The sequence below is a fragment of the Neovison vison genome, chromosome 3 (genome assembly GCF_020171115.1).
Source record: "Neovison vison isolate M4711 chromosome 3, ASM_NN_V1, whole genome shotgun sequence".
Taxonomy (NCBI): Eukaryota; Metazoa; Chordata; class Mammalia; order Carnivora; family Mustelidae; genus Neogale; species Neogale vison.
This window is the reverse complement of record NC_058093.1, coordinates 67,226,690-67,252,873: the sequence shown is the minus strand read 5'-3', so window position 1 is coordinate 67,252,873 and position 26,184 is coordinate 67,226,690. Positions and strand designations below refer to the sequence as shown.

Below are 26,184 nucleotides of genomic sequence, written 5' to 3'. Positions count from 1 at the left end.
CCATTTTAAAGTGCACAGTAATATTAAACACCACCCCAAAGCCATGACACTCTGAGGGGAATAAAGACCTCTCTCCTCTGAGGAACTCACGTACTTGTAATCTTCAACCCAATACCAATAAATGGGGTTGCTGAGTCAGATTACTAGAATTTATTCATGAATCCAGAGACTGAAGACTCTGAGCTTTCATGTGTGATCTAGCAATATTAAAATGAAAACGAAAAGATTTTTAGTCCTTTGATACTAACCAGTTAGGCCATCTCTGGCTATCTATCGACCTACACATTCAACCAGCATTTACTGACTGCTATCAGGATACGGATGTTAGAAGAGGATCCCCTGACATACCTACACGAACCAGTCACAGACTTTGCCCTCCAGGAGATTAAAGTTTGAGATAAAAATATATTTTCAAGGGAGCAATAAATGAGAGATAATGGGTCTACTCTGGAATTTTTTATTACCTTCTAAATAATTAAAATAGTTTTATATAGAATTTTTGCTCTTGTCCCCACAACTTTGAGCTTTCCTGGTTCAAAGGTCTATGTATCCAAGAAAGGCATGCTTCTACCAGGGCATGCCACAATGGTCCCACTGAATTAGAAGATGAGACGGCCCACTGCCTGGCATTCTGGACTCCTTATGCCACTGCACCATCAGGCAAAGAAAGAGACTACTCCGCGGGATGGACTGATCCTGATGATCAGGGAATTGCAGCTACACAATGAAGGGAAATGGGATTCTCTCTGGAACCCAGGGTATTTTGGGGGTCCTCTCACTACTTCCAGGTCTAACAGTAAAAGTTCGTGGCAAAAAACAGTAAGTAGAAATATGAAGAACCCTGAAAATTCAGACCCCTCAGGAATGAAGCGTGGGCTACCTTGCCAGGTAAAGAATCTCAACAAGGTGAGATCTTGACTGAGGGATGTTAGAGTAAGAAATAAGGAAATGATAAGCATCTACTATCTGTTAATGAGCATTTCATTTACAGTAACAAGGATGACACAGCTACACACATTTCCTTCTTGCTTTTCTTGGTTCCTGTCATCATCACCACAGTGAGAGATTTTCACCCTGGCAGTGAGGGTTGGTTCCAACAGTTGCAGTTGGCTCTATTTTGCCATTTCTCCTGCTATCAGCAGCAGCCTCACTGCGTTCCCTCAGACACCAGCACCAGCTGGACATGACCCTGCTCAGAGGTCTAGGTTTCAGCTCCATGAGGCTCCTCCTCTAAGCCCAAGTTCTCATAGTCACAACATCTTCTCTTTGCTCCTGAAGCTTTAAGAGTGGTAGACTTAATGTTTTTGTTTTTTTTTTTTAATCTCTGGGATACTGCAGTGCCCCTCTTTGGCCTTCTCAGTTCTTTAATGTTGGTTGACAACTGAAGAGTTGTTAAGTTCCATTAAAATAATTGGTGTGTCGACATTCTTGCCATTTGCGATGACGTGGATGGAACTAGAGGGTATCACGCTTAGTGAAATAAGTCAATCGGAGAAAGACAACTATCATATGATCTCCCTGATATGAGGAAGTGGAGATGCAACATGGGGGGGTTAAGGGGGTAGGAGAAGAATAAATGAAACAAGATGGGATTGGGAGGGAGACAAACCATAAGTAACTCTTAATCTCACAAAACAAACTGAGGGTTGCTGGGGGGAGGGGGGTTGGGCGAAGGGGGGTGGGGTTATGGACACTGGGGAGGGTATGTGCTATGGTGAGTGCTGTGAAGTGTGTAAACCTGGCGATTCACAGACCTGTACCCCTAGGGATAAAAATATGTTATATGTTTATAAAAAATAAAAAAATTTAAAAAATCATTTAAGAAAAAAAAAAAAAAACAGTGTAAAAAAAAATAAATAATTGGTGTGGTTCCTGTCTCCTGACTGGTCCATGACAGATATAATGAACACTGTTGTATCTTCCAAGTCTACTCCACACCTTCCAAAATGCACAGCAGTCATCATTTGGGAGGCACTGAGCCCACTCCCGGATCCAGGGATGGGCCCTAATAGGTCTACATCAGGGTAACACCATTCCCTTCCTTACCGTAAATGGTGCATAGAACCCAGGCACCAGCCACTCTTCTGGCCACAGGGATTGGTGAAGGGTAGTCTGGTCAAATTCTGGGCCGTGATTTTGTTTAGATGTAAAGTCAACAACTGCTGCCAGCCTTTTTGCCATCTTAAGAGGAACCAAACTGAGGATAAAGTTTATCTATGTAGGATAGTAGAGTTAAGGGAATTGCAAAGAACAGAGCCTGAGGTCCTGACCAAGTCATACCTCATGTACTCAGGACATTTCAGTTAAGTGAGCCAATAAATCCTCTTTATTGTTTCAGCTAGTTTGAGTTAGGTGTGTGATTACTTGCCAGCAAAAGCCTTACAATGAAGTCATCTTGTAATTAAAAATATGTGTGATCATAAAGGACAATGCAGTCTTCTTTAAAATGCAGTTTAATATATGTGTATTAGTCCCTCACAGGTATATAACCAGTATAAGTGAATATGGTAAAATATAAAGAGTGGTTAAATCCTTGATCTTTGTTTGACTTCAGCTCGAATTGTACTTTATAACCTGTCTCCCCTCTACACCCTAAAAAACCATAAACCTTTAATTGAATAGGAAAAATTTTTCTAAATTTGTTCTTTTGGTTGTAAAGGCATAGGAACCTGTTTGTTTTTTAATTTTTGGGTTGCTATTTCTAATATCCTAAGGATATGAATTCAGAGCCATTAGTACACATACAGGTCTAAATTAATCATAACCTAGAAGTGACTTAACTTCCATCATCTTTGCATTCAGCTCTTTATGTTAGCATATTGGTAGGCCAGTAGGAGGAAAAGACCCGAGGACAGTCTATTGCTATTTTTAGAAACCCAAGATCTTGAAACTCTATCAGGGCCTCCCTCTACCCTCCTTCATTGGTGAAACATTGTGAAAGCCTTAGCCTCTCGCCTTTGACTCTTTAGCAAGAAACAAAGATGCATAATAAAAATGGCCTCTTACATTTGCATAGTGTTTGAGTTTTCAAAATATTTCATATAGATAATTTAATTTGGATACCCAGCTCTCTGGGAAGTGGACAGGGGAGTTACTGCCACTCTGCTGACACTGAGAACCAGAGCTGTGACTGACTTCTCCTTCTGCCCCCTGCCAGTCTAGCATATAATTCCAGGTGATCAAGAAATGTTGGCTAGTGAGTGAAAATGAAAGACAAGAGAGTTTCAGCTGAGCTTTTTTCCATAAAACATCCCTGGGATTGTAGAGTGAAGAGGTAGAACTGGGACCAGAACCCAGGACCTCCGGCTCTAGTTTTCTGCCCTTTTTCTAGATAACGCTGTAGTCAGAGAGTAGGCCAACTATGAGAAGAAGGTCTAAAGACCTGGAAGGAACCTAGGGCAGCAGAGAAGCTCCTGTGGAGAGGGGTTGGTCAGGGACATGTTCTCACAGACGAGGGCTCACAGTTATCCACCCCACCAAACCTTCGAAATTGACTCTTCTTTCATAACTACACGAATGTTTCCTCTTGTAGCTAAATTGTTCTACATATGGGGTGCTTTTATAAAAGGGCACCAAGCTTCTGGTGTTTTCACATATTAGCCTACATAATTGATTGTGGCTATTTTTAAAAAAGGAACCACAAAGGGAAGGGTACACACAAAATAAAATGATTTGGAGGTTAAAACCAACCAACCAACCCACCCACCCACCTGCCCACTGATCTTGCCTACATCCAATGGTGCCTATGGAGGAAGTCAAAAGAACAGTGTACAAGGAGTCTGGAAGCATGGGGCCAGCTGGGATTCTCACACTGATTGCCTTGCATCTAGAGCAAGCTGTTAAGTTTTTGGAATCTTCACTTCCTTTTGTAAATTAAAGGGTTGAACTATTTGTAGATCTCTAAAGATCTTTCTAGCCACGAGAGTATAGGAGTCAATGGCATAGTAGAGAGGGGTTTTCTATTCAAACCTTGCCCTTATCACTTACTATTTGTTAAACCTGGACAAATTCTTTCTTTTTTAAAAAATAATGTGGCTCTTTTGTCTGGGCTGCCGACATGCGGTGCAGACAAAGGAAGACCAGGAAACTCCATGATTACATGAGCCATAGCATCATCGGCTCGGGGAATGCTGGTGGCTTGCATCTCACAGAATCAGCTTTGACACATACTTCCCAAGTTACTTGGGAAAAGTTGGTACAAGGCATTACCACTTTAACAGGAACAAGAGCTTCTGCCCAACTGTTAACCTTCATAAACTATGAACCTTGGCCTGTGAGTAGACATGGGCAAACGCTGCCAAAAACAAGCCTGAAGCCAGAAAAGACCTTGAATAGCCAAAGGGATATTGAAAAACAAAGCCAAAATTGGTGGCATCACGATTCCGGACTTCAAGCTTTATTACAAAGCTGTCATCATCAAGACAGCATGGTACTGGCACAAAAACAGACACATAGACCAATGGAACAGAATAGAGAGCCCAGAAATAGACCCTCAACTCTATGGTCAACTAATCTTCGACAAAGCAGAAAAGAATGTCCAATGGAAAAAAGACAGCCTCTTCAATAAATGGTGTTGGGAAAATTGGACAGCCATGTGCAGAAAAATGAAATTGGACCATTTCCTTACACCACACACAAAAATAGATTCAAAATGGATTAAGGACCTCAATGTGAGAAAGGAATCCATCAAAATCCTTGAGGAGAACACAGGCAGCAACCTCTTCGACCTCAGCCGCAGCAACATCTTCCTAGGAACATCGCCAAGGGCAAGGGAAGCAAAGGCAAAAATGAACTTTTGGGATTTCATCAAAATCAAAAGCTTTTGCACAGCAAAGGAAACAGTTAACAAAACCAAAAGACAACTGACAGAATGGGAGAAGATATTTGCAAACGACATATCAGATAAAGGACTAGTGTCCAAAATCTATAAAGAACTTAACAAACTCAACACCCAAAGAACAAATAATCCAATCAAGAAATGGGCAGAGGACATGAACAGACGTTTCTGCAAAGAAGACATCCAGATGGCCAACAGACACATGAAAAAGTGCTCCATATCACTCGGCATCAGGGAAATACAAATCAAAACCACAATGAGATATCACCTCACACCAGTCAGAATGGCTAAAATCAACAAGTCAGGAAATGACAGATGCTGGCGAGGATGCGGAGAAAGGGGAACCCTCCTACACTGTTGGTGGGAATGCAAGCTGGTGCAACCACTCTGGAAAACAGCATGGAGGTTCCTCAAAATGTTGAAAATAGAACTGCCCTATGACCCAGCAATTGCACTACTGGGAATTTACCCTAAAGATACAAACGTAGTGATCCAAAGGGGCACGTGCACCCGAATGTTTATAGCAGCAATGTCCACAATAGCCAAACTATGGAAAGAACCTAGATGTCCATCAACAGATGAATGGATCAAGAAGATGTGGTATATATACACAATGGAATACTATGCAGCCATCAAAAGAAACGAAATCTTGCCATTTGCGACAACATGGATGGAACTAGAGCGTATCATGCTTAGCGAAATAAGTCAAGCGGAGAAAGACAACTATCATATGATCTCCCTGATATGAGGAAGTGGTGATGCAACATGGGGGCTTAAGTGGGTAGGAGAAGAATCCATGAAACAAGATGGGATAGGGAGGGAGACAAACCATAAGTGACTCTTAATCTCACGAAACAAACTGTGGGTTGCTGGGGGGAGGGGGGTTGGGAGAAGGGGGGTAGGGTTATGGACATTGGGGAGGGTATGTGCTTTTGGGTAAATTGGAAGGGGAGATGAACCATGAGAGACTATGGACTCTGAAAAACAATCTGAGGGGTCTGAAGTGGCGGGGGGGTGGGAGGTTGGGGTACCAGGTGGTGGGTATTATAGAGGGCACAGCTTGCATGGAGCACTGGGTGTGGTGAAAAAATAATGAATACTGTTTTTCTGAAAGTAAATAAATTGGAAAAAAAAAACAAGCCTGAAGCTTGCTCCCATCATTGATGTGGTGTGACTGGGCTACTAAAAAGTTTTGGGGAAGGGAAAGCTCCCCAAACAGCCTGAAATGGTGAAGGTCAAATTCTTCAGGAGAAAGCTGAAGAAAAGATTAGTGTATGTATGTGTGTGTGTGTGTTGGGGGGGAACTGTGTCCTGGTAGCATGAAGCCAGATGCAGGGAGGTTCATGAAATGATAATAAGTGTTTAAAAAATTATGTATATTCTTTGATTCCTATTAATTAAAGTGTTATATATGCATTATAGAAAGTGTAGAGGGACACCTGGGCCCCTGGGTGGCTCAGTCGGTTAAGCATTCAACTCTTGATTTTGGCTCAGGTTGTGATCTCAGGGTTGTGAGATCAAGACCCATGTCAGGCTCTGTGCTGGGCATGGAGCCTGCTTAAGATTCTCTTTCTCCCTCACCCTCTGTTCCTCTGTCCCCTCTAAAAAAAAAGAAAAGAAAAAAGAAAATGTAGAACACATAAGTAATAATAATTAATAATATTAAGGTAGAAAATAAGGACCTCTTACAATTTTGTTACTCAGAGGTAACGGACTATTTTAAGTCATTAAAATAGAAAAGTTATTTCTTTCCGTAACATAAACTGTAACAACCCTTGGGCCAAACCTATTGTTCTTGTATGGCTCATGAGCTAAGAATGGTTTTCACATTTTTAAAAGGCTGAAAAAATTCAAAAGAATAATAATACTTTGTGGCTCATGAAAATTATGTGAAGGGACGCCTGGGTGGCTCAGTTGGTTGGACGACTGCCTTCGGCTCAGGGCGTGATCCTGGAGTCCCGGGATCGAGTCCCACATCGGGCTCCCAGCTCCATGGGGAGTCTGCTTCGCTCTCTGACCTTCTCCTCGCTCATGCTCTCTCTCACTGTCTCTCTCTCTCAAATAAATAAATAAAATCTTTAAAAAAAAAAAAAAAGAAAAGAAAATTATGTGAAATTAAAATTTCAGTGTCCCTAAATAAAGTTTTATTGGAACACAGCCATGATTATTTGACTATGTACTATCTATGTGGTTTTTACTCTACAACAGCAGAGCTAAGCAGGAGACCCTGTGACCCACAAAGTCTAAAATATTTACTATCTGGTTCTTTATAGAACTTCTGGCTTCTGATACAGATGAAATAAATATAAATATATAGGTGTATAGAAATACATATGAAAAATTATACTTACGTTCTATTTTTTTTCTTTTAGTGGAATGGGAACGGCAGACTGATATCGGAAGATAAACATTTAAAAACAAACACTTACTAGTAACTGTAAACAGTCTTTGTAAACATGGTTTTAACAGCTTCCTAATATATCATGTAAGAGGTACTATAATTTAAACACTCTTCTTTTGTTGGACACTTGGTTTATTAAAAATTTTCACTTAAAATTGCCACAAACATCCTTAAGCATAAACATGTGACCATATCTCTGAATAGTTCCTAAAATTAGCTTCCTAAAAGTGAGATGACTAGCATAAAGTATACAAACAGTTGTACAGATAATCTAAAAATGTACTGTGTAAACACCCATTACTCTAGGTGACCGAAAGTGCTTCTTTTCTTTTTCTTTTTTTTTTTTTTAAGATTTTTATTTGTTTATTTGACAGATCACAAGTAGGCAGAGAGGCAGGCAGAGAGAGAAAGAGAGGAGGAGGCAGGCTCCCTGCTGAGCAGAGAGCCCAATGCGGGGCTTGATCCCCGGACCCTGGGATCCTGACCTGAGCCAAAGGCAGAGGCTTTAACCACTGAGCCACCCAGGTGCCCCAAAGTGCTTATTTTCTTGTACCTTTCTTAGTAAGCATCATTAAAGCAGAGGGGGGCTGGGAGGAGAGGGAAAGAAGAAGATTAAGATTAAGATCAAAATTGATGTTAGGTCCAGGGTCATGTGCCTCTATGAGCATATTTTCACTTCACTGAAATGGGGGTAAGAGTTCTAGGAACTTAAAGTTTTTCTTTGAGGAAAAAAGATGTAAGGGCACTTTGTAAACTGTTAAAGCACAATAATTGTCTCATAACTATTATCATGAGTCTATGAAAGCTATATATACACGAACCAGCCAGTTGTTCACCCTGAGGGGAAAAAACTCAACTCACCATAACTGTCCTTTTTACAAAAGAATCAGGTCTTAACTTTACAAAGACTATTTCATCCCTGTGTTACATTCTTAAAATTAGATCCATGTGTTTCTTTTAATTAGTACTTGATATAGTATTAATATTCTTATTTATCTTCTGCATGCCATATGGATTAAATTCTCATTACCTTTGATCTTAATACTTTTAAAATATGTAAATCAGCAGACACCGTCTTTAAAGCAGTGTTTGCATCCCTGTCTATTATTGCCTTGGGCAAAAGGAAAATATCTGCATTGAAAATCCCCAAATTGTGTTGAAATCCTAAAAAACGTAACACTGGTCAATCTCAATAAATTAGATAATGGCCAACTGAAAATGAAGCCAATTACAATTAAGTATTGCTTAAACCTGACAAAGGTTAATGTGAGCCCACCATGCGTGCATATCATCAAAGTGGTCACATTTCAGAACAAAACTAGTTCAAGGCTTTATAATTTACTTAACTTCAGCAAATAGAACACAAGAAAGCTTTTCTGTTTAACAAATATATGCATGCTATCCGAAGTGCTTTTGTGTTCCAGAAGTCTTTTTATTTGTTTTGAGCTATAGGAGTCATATCCCTTTCTTGGTCATTAGTTTCTCCCACCATTAAATGGGGTGAAAGACATATTCCCCTCTAAGCATTAACAAGAAATAATTAGGGCGCCTGGGTGGCTCAGTGGGTTAGGCCGCTGCCTTCGGCTTGGGTCATGATCTCAGGGTCCTGGGATCGAGTCCCGCATTGGGCTCTCTGTTCAGCGGGAAGCCTGCTTCCTCCTCTCTCTCTGCCTGCCTCTCTGCCTACTTGTGATCTCTCTGTCAAATAAATAAAATCTTAAAAAAAAAAAAAACAAGAAATAATTATAAGGCAGTTATTGAACACATTTTAAAGAACTTTAAACTTAACTGGGACTATAGTTACTAATTAGCTCAAGAAAAAATGGAGAGGGGAAAGGACAACTATCGCTGATTGACGGAAATTAATCCTTTTTTTTTTTTAAAGATTTTATTTTTATTTATTTGACAGAGAGAGATTACAAGTAGGCAGAGAGGCAGGCAGAGAGAGAGGAGGAAGCAGGCTCCCCGCTGAGCAGAGAGCCCGATGCGGGACTCGATCCCAGGACCCTGAGATCATGACATGAGCCGAAGGCAGCGGCTTAACCCACTGAGCCACCCAGGCGCCCCTGACGGAAATTAATCTTAAACAGGACCATTTATATACCTACTGACGGGCACACTTAGTCACTCAGATATGTTTTCCCTTTTCTTAAAATATATTGCGAAAAATATATTAGCATTATTTTCTCACCTCTTGACTTCAAATACTTTTCTAGCTTATGCTAGCACAAGCATTCCCTCCCCTTAGAACTTATTCAATTAATGATACAAAATACTTTTAGGAGAATTTTGTGTCAAAGGCTTATAAGCTGTATGCCACTAAATGCCAGAAATTATTCCTACTTATTTACAAGGTTAATTGCTTTTTTTTAGCTGTTCATTTTACTTTAAAAAATAAACAGATTCCCAGACTCATAATGGAATTGATAGTCTTCTTGGACTATGGAGGGCTTATGTTCTTGAGCCCAGGTGTAGCTCTTTCTGGAAGAATGCAATCATGTATTCACTTTGAATTAATCACTTCAGTTGCCACTCTATAGTTTCTGTACTTTGACAAGTATCCTGCATCCCACCAGTTACTAGATAATGCAGTTTCACAATTCAGGCAAACTTTGCTCAGTATAACTTAGTCTATGTACGTAAAGTATTTCCTAGAAGCAGTCCAATGTCCAGGATAACAGATATCTTCTACTGAGAGTGGCTCTGATTTAGAGAGTTTACAATCTAGCTTAGAAAATATAAAGCTTCCACTTGAGCCATATCCCTGACTAGGACGACACATAGAGACCAACTGTGCAAGGCACAGCTGGGATATCAAATATGAAAGACCGGAAATTATATGGCAAATTACTAAGGGATAAAAGGGCCAGGAATATCTAAAGGAAAACTAGATGTGACATGAATTATTTCTTGTAATAGACTGGCCTAGAAAAATGAGAACCAGGCATAGATTCACAACACATATTACATTGTTTTTTTCTTCAATTAAGCCATATGTTTATAGATATTTGTGTTTGTTGAAATTATTTCAAGGAGTGCATTACCCAGAAGAGTCTGGGTGGCTCAGTCTGTTAAGCACTGACTCTTGATTTCAGCTCAGGTCGTTATATCAGGATTTGGGAATTGAGCCCCTCATCGGACTCCCCACTCAGAGGGGGTCTGCTTCTCTCCTTCTCCTTCTCCCTCTGCACCTCCCCCTGCTCGCGTTCATGCTCTCTCTTGCTCGCTCAAATACATAAATAAATTTTTTTTTTTTTTTTAAAAGCAAGTGCATCACCCAGTGGAAAATCTGCCATGTTGCCCAGAGGAGCTTATGTGTGAGCAGGTGCCAATCTTGGCCCTGAGGGCAGGACCTGTGCTCCTAGTGGGAAGAGGAAATGCCAACCTGACTAGCAGTGTTTGATTTCCGTACCAAAAAACCCTACCCTTATTTTCACACTTATCTCTCTAGCATCATTTTATCATAATCTACAGCTGCCTTTGAGACTCAGTGCCTTAAAGAAATTGCTGAAAAGGCACCACTTTTCTATAATGTGTTCAGGAAGAGCACAATCCAGAAACAAAGGCATTTCATTCCAGACCCTTCCCTCTCCTAGTCCCACTGTACATCAGTCACCAGGCCTTGCACGCTCCCCTTTTTTCCCCGCTGGGAGAATCATTCCATCTATCTCACTGCTTTAATTCACACCTTACCAACTCTCCTCTGGACCACAGCGACGGCCTCTCTCCTAGTCCCATGTCTGGTTTTGCCCCATCCTGTCTATTTTCCACATGGTAGCCAGAGGCAATTTTCTAAACGAGCATGTCATTCTTTGCATAGTATCTTCGATGTTTCCCCATAGCTTTCAGAACAAAGATGGCATTCTTCAGTTCAGCACACATGGCCTTTCCTGATCTAATACCTAACTTACCTTTCCGGCTTATCTCCAACTGTTCCTTCGAGCTCAGTCTCCGCTCCAATACAACAACTCCATCTGCTTGCCCTGTAAGAACCAGTTCAGGCTCATCTACTTCTGACCTCTTCCCTAACTTCCAAGTCTATGTGAAATGCCCTAACACTGAGCTCCGATTTCATTCTGTGTATAATAACATAATAAGAATTATCCCACATGAAAGCAGGTACAATCATATTCATCTTTCTCCTTCTGTGGCCCGGATCACAAATGACAAATGTATATTCAAGAAATGAACAAGTCTTTTATTTGTTCTTGCTCAAAAACGTCTCCACCAACATCTCTAGTTCCTTCAGAAAGTCCACATTGCTAGGTGAAAGCCAGCTAACTAGTCTGATAAATGAACTCTATCCAAGTGTTACCTGTCTTGAGAAACACAAGGTAGTTTTAACAGCAGGCTTTTAAGGAGGTAATTCTAAGTAAGTAAAGGAGATGTTACTGGGAAGCCTTTCCGGATGACGGGATAAACATTTATGTCAAAAGGACTGCCTTTCAACTAGCAGCACATTAGGGAAAAAGCAATAGGTTTACAGATAAGGCTAAGGGAACCGCAAATTCCCCCCTATCATTTACAGGTGGGTTGCTGGGTGCTGCTAATTTGTAGAATAAATATTTATACTGATATCTATGTATCATTTGAGAGCTGTAGAGATCTGCAAAACAATTAAGAAAAATTGCAAATAAAGAATTCAAAATCTAAGCGAGAATAAAATATTAGTGATTGTCTCTTTAAGGACAAATAATCAGAATGGTCACTTGCTGAATAAAATCAGCATAGTCAGCCATACAATGATTAAGAAAAACTACCCCAAAGCAGGGTTAGGTATCTCCTATAGACCAAAAGTTTTTGTCCCTCAGCTCCCAAACTTTGTATGTTGAAATCGTAATCCCCAGTGTGATGATATTTGGAGATGGACCTTTGGGAGGTGATTAGGAATGGGATTAGTGGCCTTAGAAAAGAGATGCAGGAGAGCTTCCTTACCACTTCTGCCATGTGAGATCACAACAGAAGGACCTTTGTCTGTGCACCAGGAAACAGGCCCTTACCAGACACTGAATGTGCCGGCATCTTGATCATGGACTTCTCAGCCTCCAGAACATTTATTTAGAAATAAATGTTTGTTGTTTAAGCCATGCAGTCTGTGGTATTTTTGTCATAGCAGCCCAAATGACCTAAGATATATCTCACGACCTTGAGTAGAATAAAATACTTTTGCCAGGGAAGACAACAGAGCATGGTGGCCCAGAGCCCAGCTTGGCAGTGAGAAAAGTCTGTGTGGAATTTCGGCTCTGACACTTTATGGCTGTGTGAGTGTGGACAAGGCACTTAACCTTTAGAAACAGGAGTTTCTGGGCGCCTGGGTTTCTCAGTTGGTTAAGTGACTGCCTTCAGCTCAGGTCATGATCTCAGAGTCCTGGGATTGAGTCCTGCATCAGGCTCCCTGCTCAGTGGGAGGCCTGCTTCTCCCTCTCTCTGCCTGCCTATGCTCTCTGCCTACTTATGCTCTCTGTCAAATAAATTAAAAGAAAAAAAAAAATCTTAAAAAAAAACAAAAACAACCAAAGAAACAGGAGTTTCCTTATCTGTAAAATGGGGGCAGTTGGTTATTTTGTTCACAAAGATCTAATATAAAAAAGATTAATTTTATCTCTAGTAAAATATGGTTTTCTCGCATAAGAGAAGAAGCTAGATAAAAAGACCAACAAACCAACTCAACTTCAACCCTTCAAACTGATAGATACTTTTCCTTTAAACAACACAGCTCCTATTATAGCAGCTGGGAGAAGTTTGTTCTCTCTACAAATGGGAAAACGCTTTGTCTTTACCCAAGATCATATATGAGGTCTAAATCTGATTCCCAAACATTTGAAACAATAGTTGTGTAGCTCAGTAAATTAATTTTGGCTCTTGCCCCACAATCATAGCAGTGTCTGAGTGTCCTTAATCCTCTTCCAGGTTAGTCAAATTAGGCTTAGGTGGATAAAGCATTTAGCAAACACTCTCATGTTCAAATAATCCACATCTCCCTATAATGAGGACACTGTTAAAAGAACCAGATCTTGCAGGAAACAACAACAACAACAAAACAAACAACTGGCAAAGTCACCTGAATTCTAGGATTTAAGAAATAAAAGCGAATATTTCCACAGCTCCCAGTTTTCTATGGATCACCGTTCAAAACTTAAATCTTGAGAAGATAATCGGTTTTACAGAGTCTTTCTTTCATAAGGTCCTGGGAAGGAAATGACTCTTTGGCTTATGGGTTAACACACAATTCAAGTCCAGCTTCATGGATTCTGTTGCAAAATCCTTCAGGGGCTGGCTCTTGATGTAATGTGTTGATGTAAGGGGGTAACTTATTATACGACTGTTCTAACTCAAGATACCACACTAGTGTGAAGAGAAAAACATATTTGAATATTACTGGAAACTGCATTCCACCCCCCCACCCCAGGGGCGGGGGTGATGCAAAAGTGAGACACCGACTTTAGCTCACGCTTGGAAAGATGGGTGAAGAGCCATTAGGAAAAGCTGAATAGAGACAAAAAGAAAGCAATATACAGACAAGAGGGAAGAAACCTAGCACTCCACTGTTTCCTGCAATAATATTCAGGCCCCAAGTCATCCAAAAGTGAGGCATAATGATTAACAGACAAAAAAGGTAACATTCACAATTTTATATATTTCTACTATTGTAAGATTTTGTTTCTCTTTTTTTGTTTTGTTTTGTTTTTTCTCTCCTCCCATTTGTCGTCCCCAAGGTTAAAAGGGAAAAATGAAAGAGAGGATGTCTAAAAATATCTTTGGATATTAAACACCAACTTATATAATAGGACACATATGTCACTAAATTCATTTTTGTAGACCTTGTCCCTGGACATCTAACCTTTCAAAGAAATAGTTGGCTTCCTCAGCTCTAGCATCATGGCTAGATTCCTGCTACAGCAACTGCCCTCTCGAATCTAAAAATCTAAATATTTAAATCAACGATCCATAGAATTTCATGGCCTCCTTTTATGCCTTACCCCTAATATTCAAGATCCAGCTGAAACCACTGTTGAAAGTCTCTGTAATTTCACAAATGAAGGTATTTTAGGGACAAAAGCCCATACCTCTGCAAATGTGGAGAAGCAAACTATAGAAGACAAACCTGGAAGCAGGACATTTCAAAGAGCTATGGTTCTCATCTCTTTTTCTGAGCAAAAGAAGATCCAAACAAAGTCACACAACAGCTAAACCAATGCCATCTGTGTGGAAACCATATTTTAAACATAAACAAAATCAAACGCTCCATATGCCTTCACTCTCGAACATTTGCTAGAACATTTCTGAGTATTTATTGTTAGAAAGTCAGTGTGGTCAAGCAAAGGAAGCAAAAAAGCCCTTTGGGAAGTCCTTGGCTTTCCTGCACTGGCCTGCCCTCACTCTCTGCCCCGTTATTGCCGTACACCCTGTGCATTCTACCTGGGGATGCTACACTACCCTCTTTCTGCCTCTGTGTATTTATTACCCAAATAATTTAACATGCTTCTTTTTTTAGAATTCAGGGATTTTACAAAGTATATTCGTAAAGCAGGTTTTTTAGCCTTTGCCATATCACGACACACATAGCAAGTCAGACTATCTGTACGGCACAGCCTGACCGACAGGGGCGCCCCAAAGGCCCAGTCCCCAGTCCCGCCTGACTGCTGCAATATCTTGGTAGGCCCACAATTTTTCCAGGGCCCAGCAGAACACCAGAGTGCCTCACTTGAAGATCAGCTGTAAAATGTATTTGTTTCCAGGAAACATTAATGCTACTACTTCTTTAAAAAGTTGCTTATGGAATATGAAATTTTAATTTTTTTTCTATTTATTTGACAGACGGAGATCACAAGCAGGCCAACAGGCAGGCTGACAGAGAGGAAGGGAAGCAGGCTCCCCGCTGAGCAGAGAGAGAGAGCACAGAGGGAGAAGTGGACTCAGAGAGCCTGACATGGGACTTGATCCCAGGACCCTGGGTTCATGACCCGAGCAGAAAGCAGAGGCTTTAACCCGCTGAGCCACCCAGGCGCCCCTGAAATTTTAATTTAAAGGCACATAAAAATGTATGCAACTCTTCATCCCATTTCTAAATCTCATCAAGTTTTTTACAACTTGGCTGTGTGAAGACTGCTTAAGGCCCCATATCCAAACACCTGAAGTTGTCTCTGTTCCCTATAAGAAACAATAAAAGGTGGCTTTTCTACAGTGGCATTCTGTTTGTGACTCTGGCCGTGTGTTATTTTTTTCACTGAGCTTTCTGCCTGGAGACCTTTCAGCATGAGAGTGGAGCCATTTAGCAGATCATTCCCTCGCAATCTCAGCCACAAACAAAACAGCCTAGGCTGATCAGAAGCAAAGCTCAGTGACTTGTTCTTTGTTGCTCTGGTCTCTGTTAACTGTCTTAACCATTCCATTATTTGACTTTTTACATACACAAAAGAATGTCATACTTGCAGGTCCAAAGAGAGCTTCAAACATTTCTCTAAGTCCTCTTTGAATCTCCCACATTCTCCACTAGAATCACCTAAGACCCACTTTGTAGGAGATATTAGGGGAGAAAAGTTACATTTTCAGTTGAAAAATTCAAATTCACAAAGATCTTATCGAAATTCCTGTTAATTTCATGAACAATCATCTAGTTATGATTTTGGTATTACAATGACAGTTTCAGTAGAATATATTATATTATATTTATTTATTTATTTTTAAAAATTTCTTTTCAGTGTACCAGAATTCATTGTTTATGCACCACACCCAGTGCTCCATGCAATACATGCCCTCCTTAATACCCACCACCATATATTATAATTATTGTAGAGGCTGCTTTTAGGCTTGAGCAATGTAAAGCTGAGTAAGGTAAAATGGCCCACAGTGACCACCAGGCTAAATGCAAACAGGCTCTTTAGATGATCCACCCCGAAAAACCAAAAGCCCTAGCTGACCAATGAGGTAACTAGACATAGGCACCAAAAACGGAAAACTCCTTATGTTCCCATACCTCCTCATTTTCCTCCCTCACCACTGCCTCCTGGCAGATAGCCTCTCCTTTGCTGTGCTGCCCACTGCTCCCTTGCAGTGTATTCAATAAGTTTCTGTCTCCTTTATTCGGCCTCTAGTGAATTCCCTCATTGCCCGTGCTGCTGGCCTCCACCTGATTGGGTCGCCCTACACTTATTACAAATACAGTATTATTATAGCACAATAATCAGACTTATGTAACATCAAGCTTATAACCGGAATCACTCCCTCTCTTTCCTCTGTTGCATCATTTTATTTTTGCTCTTAGGAAACAGACTCTGAATGACAAGAAGACATCCTTTTCATGCCAATAAATTCAAGAAACACAGTTCAAATTGTTTTCACTGAAGGCTGCTTACAAAAAGTGTACAACCTGCTTCCCACATGCCATGGGCTAGGTGTCTTATTTAAAACTGTCTCTATCAAAGGTTAGATGGTTGACAAACACCCAAGTTTAAGTCCTAAGGCTCTGAGTCTGACTCATGTATAGACTGCTGCAGTTCTACAGCTGGGTTACTGCCCTGCTCCCAAACCTGGACTCAATCATGCTGAGATATGAGGAAATCACGCACACTACTAATCTTATTGCCTTCCAGGAGGTACCAATAAGACATCAGGACACTAATCAGAAACATTTGAACTTCAGAATTATACAAAGAAGATTTACTTACTGAGAGTGAGACCCTTTTCAAAATGTCAAACCCATTCACACTTGGCGCATAATTTTTTAAAAATTGAGCTTTCTTTCACTACCATGATCTAATAACTCCATCGATTTCAATGTTTTAGTAAGTTTAGTGCAGATAACGGTAATAAATTAATGGAAAATGTTGTCAAAGAAATAGAATTTTTCTTACTGGCCACTTAGAACTCCCTCCCTAAGATGGATAATAATATTTAGTTAACGGGGTAAGCAGAGCTTTGAAAAACTCAAGCGACAAAATTCTAACTGTAATGTATATTTAAAAGGAGACTAAAAGATGAACCATTGGAGACTATGGACTCTGAAAAACAATCTGAGGGGTTTGAAGTGGCAGGGGCGTGGGAGGTTGGGGTACCAGGTGGTGGGTATTATAGAGGGCACGGCTTGCATGGAGCACTGGGTGTGGTGAAAAAATAATGAATACTGTTTTTCTGAAAATAAATAAATTGGAAAAAAAATAAAAATAAAAGGAGACTAAAATGTAAGCTTTAACATTATTGCTTATACAATTCACATGGTAAAAATTCTCAGGTGTTACAGTCAACAAAATAATAAGGCCCTAGCCATATTTTAAAATTCATTTTTTGGGGTGCTAGGGGGGTCAGTCAGTTAAGTATCTCACTCTTGATTTCAGCTTGGGTTATAATCTCAGAGTCAGAAAACTGAGCCCCATGTCCGGTTCCAGGATGGGCGTGGAACCTGTTTTAAGATACTTTCTCTCCCTCTTCCCTCTGCCCTGCCCCTTCCCCCAACATGTGTGTTCTCTCAAAAAACAAAAAACAAACAAACAAAAAAAGGATTAAATAAATAAAACTTATTTTTTTTTCTCGGTTACCATGTTATGTACCTAAATGGCATTTTCTATCCAGAGTCTTTCTAACTGAAAAACATTACTTCCATCCTTCCCTTTGTAAGAGAAACAGTTAAGTCTCTTAACCTCTATTTTAGATGCTTTCTTGTATTAAGTGATTTGAACACATTCTGTTGGGAATTTCTAAGAAAATAAACACTGAAACTTGCACAAGTTTCTAATTCAACATATTTTCATCATTAAAATCCAAGCATATTCTAATGTGCTGATATAAAGACCAATATTCCAAGTTATCCTCACTGATTGTTACAGCCAAATTCTTTTGCAACAAAGGTTTGGGGATTTTTCAGGTGTGTTGTGGGGAAAATATTTGATCAGAGGAGAAGAAAAGATATTGAAGGAAACTACATCCTCCTTTTAGTAGGGCCTCAGACCATCTCTCCAGACCACGCTAATTTATCTAAAATGATCGTGCTTCCCAATCAGATGACCCAGTTTAGTTTCCTGACATTCAAAGCATTGGATACAGCGAAATAAACCACAGAGCCACCTGCTTCAGTCTACCTTCCCCCCTACAAACTTTTCCAAGGCCCACTATTAATCTCACTACTAATCTAGTCTTATTTAGAGACTGCATTCATTTTCATAATGCATTTGACTGTATTAAAACACACACACACACACACACACACACACAGAAAGAAAGAAAGAAATACCATTTCTTAAAGTCTCCCACTGTTCTAGACAGATGGCTGTGCCCCATCTCCTAAGCTCTAGTTCCACAGTTACAACTATTGGCCAGAAATATTTACAATATGCAACGAAAGTGCAAGATCCAAGATGCTTTTTGAAACAAAGCTAATTTCCTCCAAAGAGACTCCTTTCTGAAATAATTTGTCACTCGATTAACATTTATTAAGTGCTTCCTATGTGCTAGATACCATCTCCCATGTCAAGCACATCGTGTTTCTCTTTTCATCTACTATCATTCTCTGAACAACTGAGAATTAACATCACTGAGTTGTGTTTATATGTCAATACAACCAGTCACAGAATAGAATGCACAGCTTCCAATATTCTTACTCAATCATGAAGAGACAATAAGATTATAGAACAGGTTTTGCTGGATCATGAGCAAACTGCCTTCTGAAGAAGTTGTTGGCCCTGACACAAATAACGTTATGAATGCTTGTTTCCTTGTATTACTGACAGCCTATGCATCATCTTTTTCTTCTAGTCTAACCTGTTTGAGAGGCAAAAAATAAATTTTCATTTCTCATATTAAATTTTGAGGTTGAAAATTTTGCATATAGTCATGAGTCATTCACATTTTCTCCTTTTATGAATTGCCTTTTAAGTTGTCAATTTCTCTCTAAAGGAGTGTTTGGGGGCAACTGGCTGGCACGGGTGATTCTTGATCTTAGGGTTGTGAGTTCAAGCCCCACGTTGGGTATAGAGATTACTTAAAAATTACATCTTTAAAAAATTTTTTTAAAAAGATTTTATTTATTTATTTGAGAGAGAGCTATAGGGAGACAGAGAGTGAGCATGTGTGCAGAAGCAGGCACAGAGGGAGAAGGAGGCTCCCCACTGAGCAGGGAGCCTGATGAGGGGCTTGATCCCAAGACCCTGGGATCATGACCTGAGCCAAAGGAAGATGCTTAACCAACTGAGTTAGGCACCCCAAAAATAAAATCTTAAAAGAAAGGAGTATTTTTTTTTTTTTTTCTGAAGTTCAAGGCGGTGACAGGCAGCAATGGAGTGGAACATTTAAGTCCTACTAGGATGGGGGCTACAGCCATTCCAGTTGGATATTCAAAGAAAGGGAGATGTAGAGGATTGGAATACTCAGGCAAAACCACAGCAGAACCTTAGGCTGTTTTGACAATAAGACCAATTCACGTTTACTCTCTTACATGCTTTGTAAATGTAGTTTTTTTTTTTTTTTAAAGATTTTATTTATTTATTTGACAGAAAGAAATCACAAGTAGACAGAGAGGCAGGCCGAGAGAGAGAAGGAAGCAGGCTCCCTGCTGAGCAGAGAGTCCGATGCGGGACTCGATCTCAGGACCCTGAGATCATGACCTGAGCCGAAGGCAGCGGCTTAACCCACTGAGCCACCCAGGTGCCCCTGTAAATGTAGTTTTTAATCATCATGTATTATTTCCCAATAGAATTATATCAAATTTACTCAATTGTTCTCCTAACTTTTCTGGACGTTTTAAAAGGGCAAATTCTGAGTGAATTATTGGCATAAAGTATCTGAACAATTTTTTAAAAGGTTCTTAATACACATTGCAAAATACTTTTGCACAAAAACTCTTCTTTTATACTTTCACCAGCATGCTAACAAAATGTGTCTTTTCCATTTCTCTTACTTTTGGACTCTGTAAGAAACAGGTTCATTTCATTTGCACAAACTTTCTCCACAAGACACTTGAATATGTGCCTTGGAATTTGATAGCCATCTCTTGTAAGTGGCCTTTTTCTTGCCCGAAGGCCTTGATATTCCATAAAACAGCTGAGACTAAATCTCATCATTCAGGAGGGAATATCTGATTCATAAAACTTGAGAATTCCCAAGTTCAGAAATGAGCATGAAACAAAGTCCTAATTTAATATATGATTAAATTCTACCTAGGATAGATACTATGAGTTGTCTATTCAACTTCCATTCTTTCTTGTCTCTTTTCCAATAGAACCCTTACATAATATGGGGCACAATGTGACCAGCTATGTTTTCCAGCTTCTTCTGTAGATAAAGGAGGCCCATAAGATGTAAAGAGAAGTCATTAGGTAGGGCTTCCAGGAAAAGCCTTTTTGCTCTCCTTCAAAGAAAGTAGACATGATGGCTGGATCTTCAGCAGTCTTCTTAGGATCATGAAAGAAAGCCAGGAGAGTTGCATAGGCTTGGCTTTGCCTGACATTCTTGATTTCCTGAACCAATGCCAGAAACTGTACCCTCCCTGGATTTCTAGTGACATAAAGAAAGTAAACATTTGTCTATCAAAGTCACTGTATTTCAGTGTCTGTTTATTAAAGCAGGGAATGATTCCTAACATTCCTAATGTTAAAAAAAAAATCTTCCAGATAAGTAGTTTTCATTTCTATGGGAGTTGCTATGAATTTTATATTAGGATTGAAGTTATATTGTGTCCTTTTAAAGTTTTTTATGTTTTTGAGAGGGGATGCAGAGGAGCAGATGGGAGAGAGAGAGAGAGAATCTTAAGTAGGCTCCATGTCCAGCACATGGATCCTGAGGCAGGGCTGGATCTCACAACCCTGAGATCATGACCCGAGCCCAAATCACGAGTTAATGCTTAACTGACTGAAACATCCAGATACCCTTATATTGGGTCCTTTTAAGTGATGTAGCATTCCTTCCTTACAGATCCATTTTCCATCCATTTCTACCATCTTCTCTGCCCCAGAAGCTGACCTGTATGGACTACTGTGGCTTCCCAATGATCTGTCCACTAGAGAGTCCTAGCAAGAAATCAGAGGGAAGAAACAGAGTGAGTAAAGAAAGAAAATACTCTCTTATTCCCCAGGTCCCTCTCTGTGGTGTTGTCTTGTGTTGAAGGCGTCCTTTGCTGAAACTCATCTCTCTTCTTCTCAAGCTCATTTTTTCCCCCTTATTAATGAAGAGGTAAAAGACTATATAGTAACCTGCCTTGGCATTTCTGAGAAGCCACAGCTCCATCCTTTTTAGATGCAAATACATCTTCTAGTCTAGTCCTAAGGCCTTAGATTCTGGCATAAAACTTTACTGAATGAAGTCATAGGTTTTAAGGGTCATTTGATGAATTGCAGAGCCAAAGAACTCAAAGAGAAGTCTAACTGAGAAAGCTATAGCAATCTACAAATATTTGAAGTACTACCATATATTAAAAGAAGTAGCCTTGCTATTCAGTTTTTGGGAAGAAAAAAGAAGCCCTTCTATTAAGCTTTCTAATCATGAAATTGATAGTCTTCAAAATTAGTCAATTCCTCTTACAAGAATAGAGATTCTTAACCTGGGATGAAGACACTGATAGGAACATGAAGGTATTCAAAAAGTCCTTGAAATTATATGCACCAGATTTCTAGGTTCAGAGTACATGGATTCCATTGGCTTCTCCAAGAGGCTCATGATGAAAAAGGTCTGCAAAAGAGTGTATGAAATCATCCTGGTTGACCATTTGTCAGAAGTACTGAAGAGAAGATAATCACTCTAGGGTCAATGTTTATAATTTGCTGGTTACAGATAATGTAAACAAAGCCTTTACACAGTGTGTGTTCCATCTTCTAATCTCTCAGCAGCTATTTACAGGTGACCCCTATGCTCATTTGGGTTGATTTGCTCAGAGTGGTAGGTTCAAGGGAGCACCTATTCTAACTCCCTAAGGGGAGAGACCAGGGATGTACTTTTTTCCGGTGAAGAAGAAATAGAAATTGCTACATGAAGTGTGGGTTCCATTCGTGGACTGATTAAGAGGATGTAGTCTAGAGCAAGGAATGACCAGCCTACCACAGATGAGAAAAGCTCTGGGCTCCAGGCAGCAACCCAAGTTGAAAATCAGAAGGCAGAGTACAAGCATGATGCTGTGAGCTGAACTGCTCTGAGCATGGGTAAATAGGGCAGTGAAGGACAAATGGAATGGACACTTTGTAATTTGATCCTTGGAGATTTGGAGTGAATCCTTGGATGTTCCATCCCCCACCCACACCCCAGACATTCAGGACCTTGTGTAATGAGTTAGCATATGAACTGTCCTTTGGAGGACAAATCAGTTAAGGACAGAAACAAACCTAGAGCTCTTGGCACTTATCTGATTTCCGCACAAATACAGAATTTGACATTTAAAGTTGGCATGTGCCCACTGGGAGAGCTCCGCCATTGTTCAGGCATTAAAACTTCTCCTTTGAAATTAGGATAGTATGTAAACTCATCCCTTAAGAGCTTTGTGGATCTCTGGCATTTGTTTCTTGGACCTGTTTGAATTTGTTCTTTTAAATAGGCTGCTTAGAGAAAAATACCTGGCACCAATTTAATGAAAAGGGATATCATTAATTTCTTCCTTTAAAAAGGAAGGGTCCCTTTGGGAACACTGAGTCTTCATGTATATGTCAGACAAAGCCAGCCTAATGTCTAGGTAGACTGGCTGTTGTAATTGCTCACTGCTAAGCAGCTGAGCAGACCCTTTTGGATAGTGAAGAAAGGAAATGGAGATGAGAGTTGCTGGGAGGGGTATAGTCCTTATACTATTTACGTGGATTAATGAAACAGAACTCCTCCCTTACACAAATTGCCAGACCCAGAAAATACCAACAAATTAGTCTCACTGTTCTTAAATGCAGTAAAGGTTCATGGTGATAAACTCTTGAGACTTGTGGTGACATGGAGGAAAAACCAAGAGCAGTTTATAAAAATCTTAGCATACTCCACAAATCTTGACAATTTGAAAGGAAAGGAGGAACTGTTAACTTGGAAACTGCTCCTTTCAGAAGTGATTCTCCCTTGAGGGTTAAGAAATCGCAGCAGCAGCTAAATGTTTATTAAGTGCTTACCTTGTGCCAGGCTCTATTCTCATGCATTGAACTGATAATCTAGAGTCTTATTTTTGTAGTTGTGGTTTTGTTGTTGTTGTTATTTTAGATTGTTATTTATTTGAGAGAGAGAGAGAGCACAAACGGGGGGAGCAGCAGTCAGAGGGAGAGGGAGAAGGAGGCCCCCTACTGATCAAGGAGCCTGACATGAGGCTCCATCCTAGGACCCTGGGATCATAAGCTGAGCCAAAGGCAGACGCTTAACCCACTGAGCCACCCAGGCTCCCCTAGAGTCTTATTTTTGAAGGACAGGTCCTTACCTGGAGTTCCCTCAAAGCTGCCAGAGCATCACACACATCTAAACACACACACGTACCCACATTCTTACGAATGTAGAACAGAGACCAAGGAAGTTCAGGTTGATCAAAGGGTTAAATACCAGCGAGGTCCTGGAAAGGCAGGCAAAATATGGGACTGGAAAGTTTTGGGGCTGGCAGTGGGCACTGCTCAGAAAAGTCTGGTTTAGGAAAGAATGCAGATTTGAAGCAGGGGAAGAAAAAGTCACTGTGAATTGTTCTTGCTTGGAAGTAAATTGTGCACTCATTTAATGTCAGTTGTTTACCTTGAACTGCTCCTTCCTGTCATTACCCCAACTTCATCTTTATAGTTCAAAAAGAAATATATTCCTTAAAAAAAAAAAAAAACAAGTAATTTTAATGCAACTCTGACAGCAGTCTAAGCTAAACAGAACACCTATACCTAATGTCAGTAATCCTTGAGGCATAGTTTTATGTCTTTTATTTTGCCTGCTTGCCTCTGAACCTAACCAGGGTGGAGCCCATCAAATCGTAAACTCTGGCCAACACAATCAAATAGCTTGGGCATAACGTAATTGATTTCATAGTCTACTGCTGCCCATAGAGCTAACTGATCAACCCTTTGGGCTTTCTGTTTTCCCCTTCCTTTGTAGAACAAAGAGGAAAATACATGTAAGAAGCTAAAGTGGCTGTCCAAAGAACCATCAAGAGCAGTCTGGGCCATGAGAGTGGTCTAGAGGCAGCATTTCCTTGATTTCTCCCTAGAACCCAGCTCTGTGTTGATCTCCTGGGACTCCGTTTCCTCATCTGTAGAATAAGAGGGTTGAAGAGAATTATCTCAAAGCCTGCTCTAATTCCAGATCCAGATAAGAACTTACCCAAAGGAAAATGAGCTATTCCCATGAATAAGAAACAGAGCCCCACGCAGGAGCAAACTTCTGTTGAATGCTTACTATATGCCAAGTAATGTGGGAAGTACTTTACCTGCATATCCCAGGTTATAGGTATTTTTATTCCCATTTTACAGATGAGAAGAAAGAGGCACAGAGAGGTTAAGTAACTTGCCCAAAGTCACAAAGCTGTTAGAGTAGCAGGGCTGAGATGTCCATTTAAGTCTCCCCACTGTGCCATACTACTGAGTGTGTGGGACCATCATCTGTGGGCCTCTCTCTCTCTCTCTCTCTCTTTTTTTTTTTTGTAAGAGGTCTAAACTGGGAGCAACTCAGATGCCCAGTGACAGAAAACTGGATTCATAAAGTAGGATACTCTGTAGCAATGAAAATAAACAAGTTAATCTTAAAAAATGTAATGTTAAAGGGTGCCCTGGGTGGCTCAGTGGGTTAAGTCTCTGCCTTTGGCTCAAGTCATGGTCTCAGGGTCCTGAGATCGAGGCCTGTGTTGGGCTCTCTGCTTAGCAGGGAGTCTGCTTCCCCCCTCCCTCTCTGCCTGTCTCTCTGCCTACTTGTGATCTCTCTCTCTCTCTGTGTCAACTAAATAAATAAAACATTTTAAAAAATGTAATCTTAAGGGGAAAAAAGAAGAAAAAGCTAGAAACCAAAGAATATATACTGTGTGATTCTAGTTATGCAGTTTAAAAACAGGCAAATGGAACTATGATATTTAGGATGCATACTTAGGAAGAAAAAGAGAGTCAAATCAGGAAAGGGTGTACAGGACATTTCTGAGGTGTGGTAAATTCTTTTGCAATCTCAGTTGTAGTTATGTGTGTACTTCCTTTATAATATTTCCTTACACTGCCCATCTCTGTTTTAAGTTTTTTTTTTTTTTTCTTTAGGCATGTTACGTTTCAGAATTTAAAAAAATATATTAAAAACAAGAACAACGAAAATCTCTTCTCTTTCCTATGTGAGCTTTTCCAGGTGTGGAAAGGGAACAGTTAGAGGACTGGAGACACCTTTCTCCCCTCTTTGCCTGGCAGATTCTTAACGCCCCACCTTTCAGTTCTCAGCTTTGGTTTAAGCCTACCTGGCCCTTCTCCACTCTCTGAGACCTGGTACCCTTGTTGGAGCTCAGATCAGTGCTCCTTCTTATTGACACCTCAGTCAAAGGAGACTTGATTTTGGAGTTACTTGTCCATTTCCCTCTTGGAATGTAAACTTCACAAGGACAATCCTAGATCTTGCTGCCTTGTACACCACCAGCATCCAATTTGGTGTCTGCCACTTAGTAGGTGCTGAACGAATATCTGCTGAATATCTAAATGAATGAGTAATAAGGATTCATTTCACTCTTCCAGCCTGCTCTGATTTAAGCCAATAATTTTTCCTCTGCTAATTACAGTTTTTACTGGAAGCTAACAACTGGAGTTTTCTTGGTCATTTTAGGAATTCTAGTGAGTTAATCAGTACAAGTAGCAAGGAAACAGGAAACTCAAAGAAAAATGAAAACTGGAAAAAAATCTTAGCATAGTTCTGCATATAGTCATACTTTTTTTCTTATTAACTTTGGACTGTGTCTGTCTTGCCTCCCTATAGCACTTAAAATTGATCATATTTAATTTGGGAAACACATTTGTGTCAGGTTCTCATATGTTTAACATCTAAATGTCTGATTATCTTGTTCCTTTCA

The 26,184-nt window shown here is 40.1% G+C and overlaps 1 protein-coding gene and 1 pseudogene across 1 annotated transcript in view; one reads left to right on the top strand and one right to left on the bottom strand.

The window, feature by feature from the left end:
- Positions 1-26,184, bottom strand: part of LOC122903514 (myosin-IIIb-like) — a 157,978-nt gene that overhangs the window by 52,351 nt on the left and 79,443 nt on the right. The gene's annotated exons all lie outside the window — the stretch shown is intronic.
- On the top strand, positions 4,058-24,332 carry LOC122902079 (annotated as a pseudogene).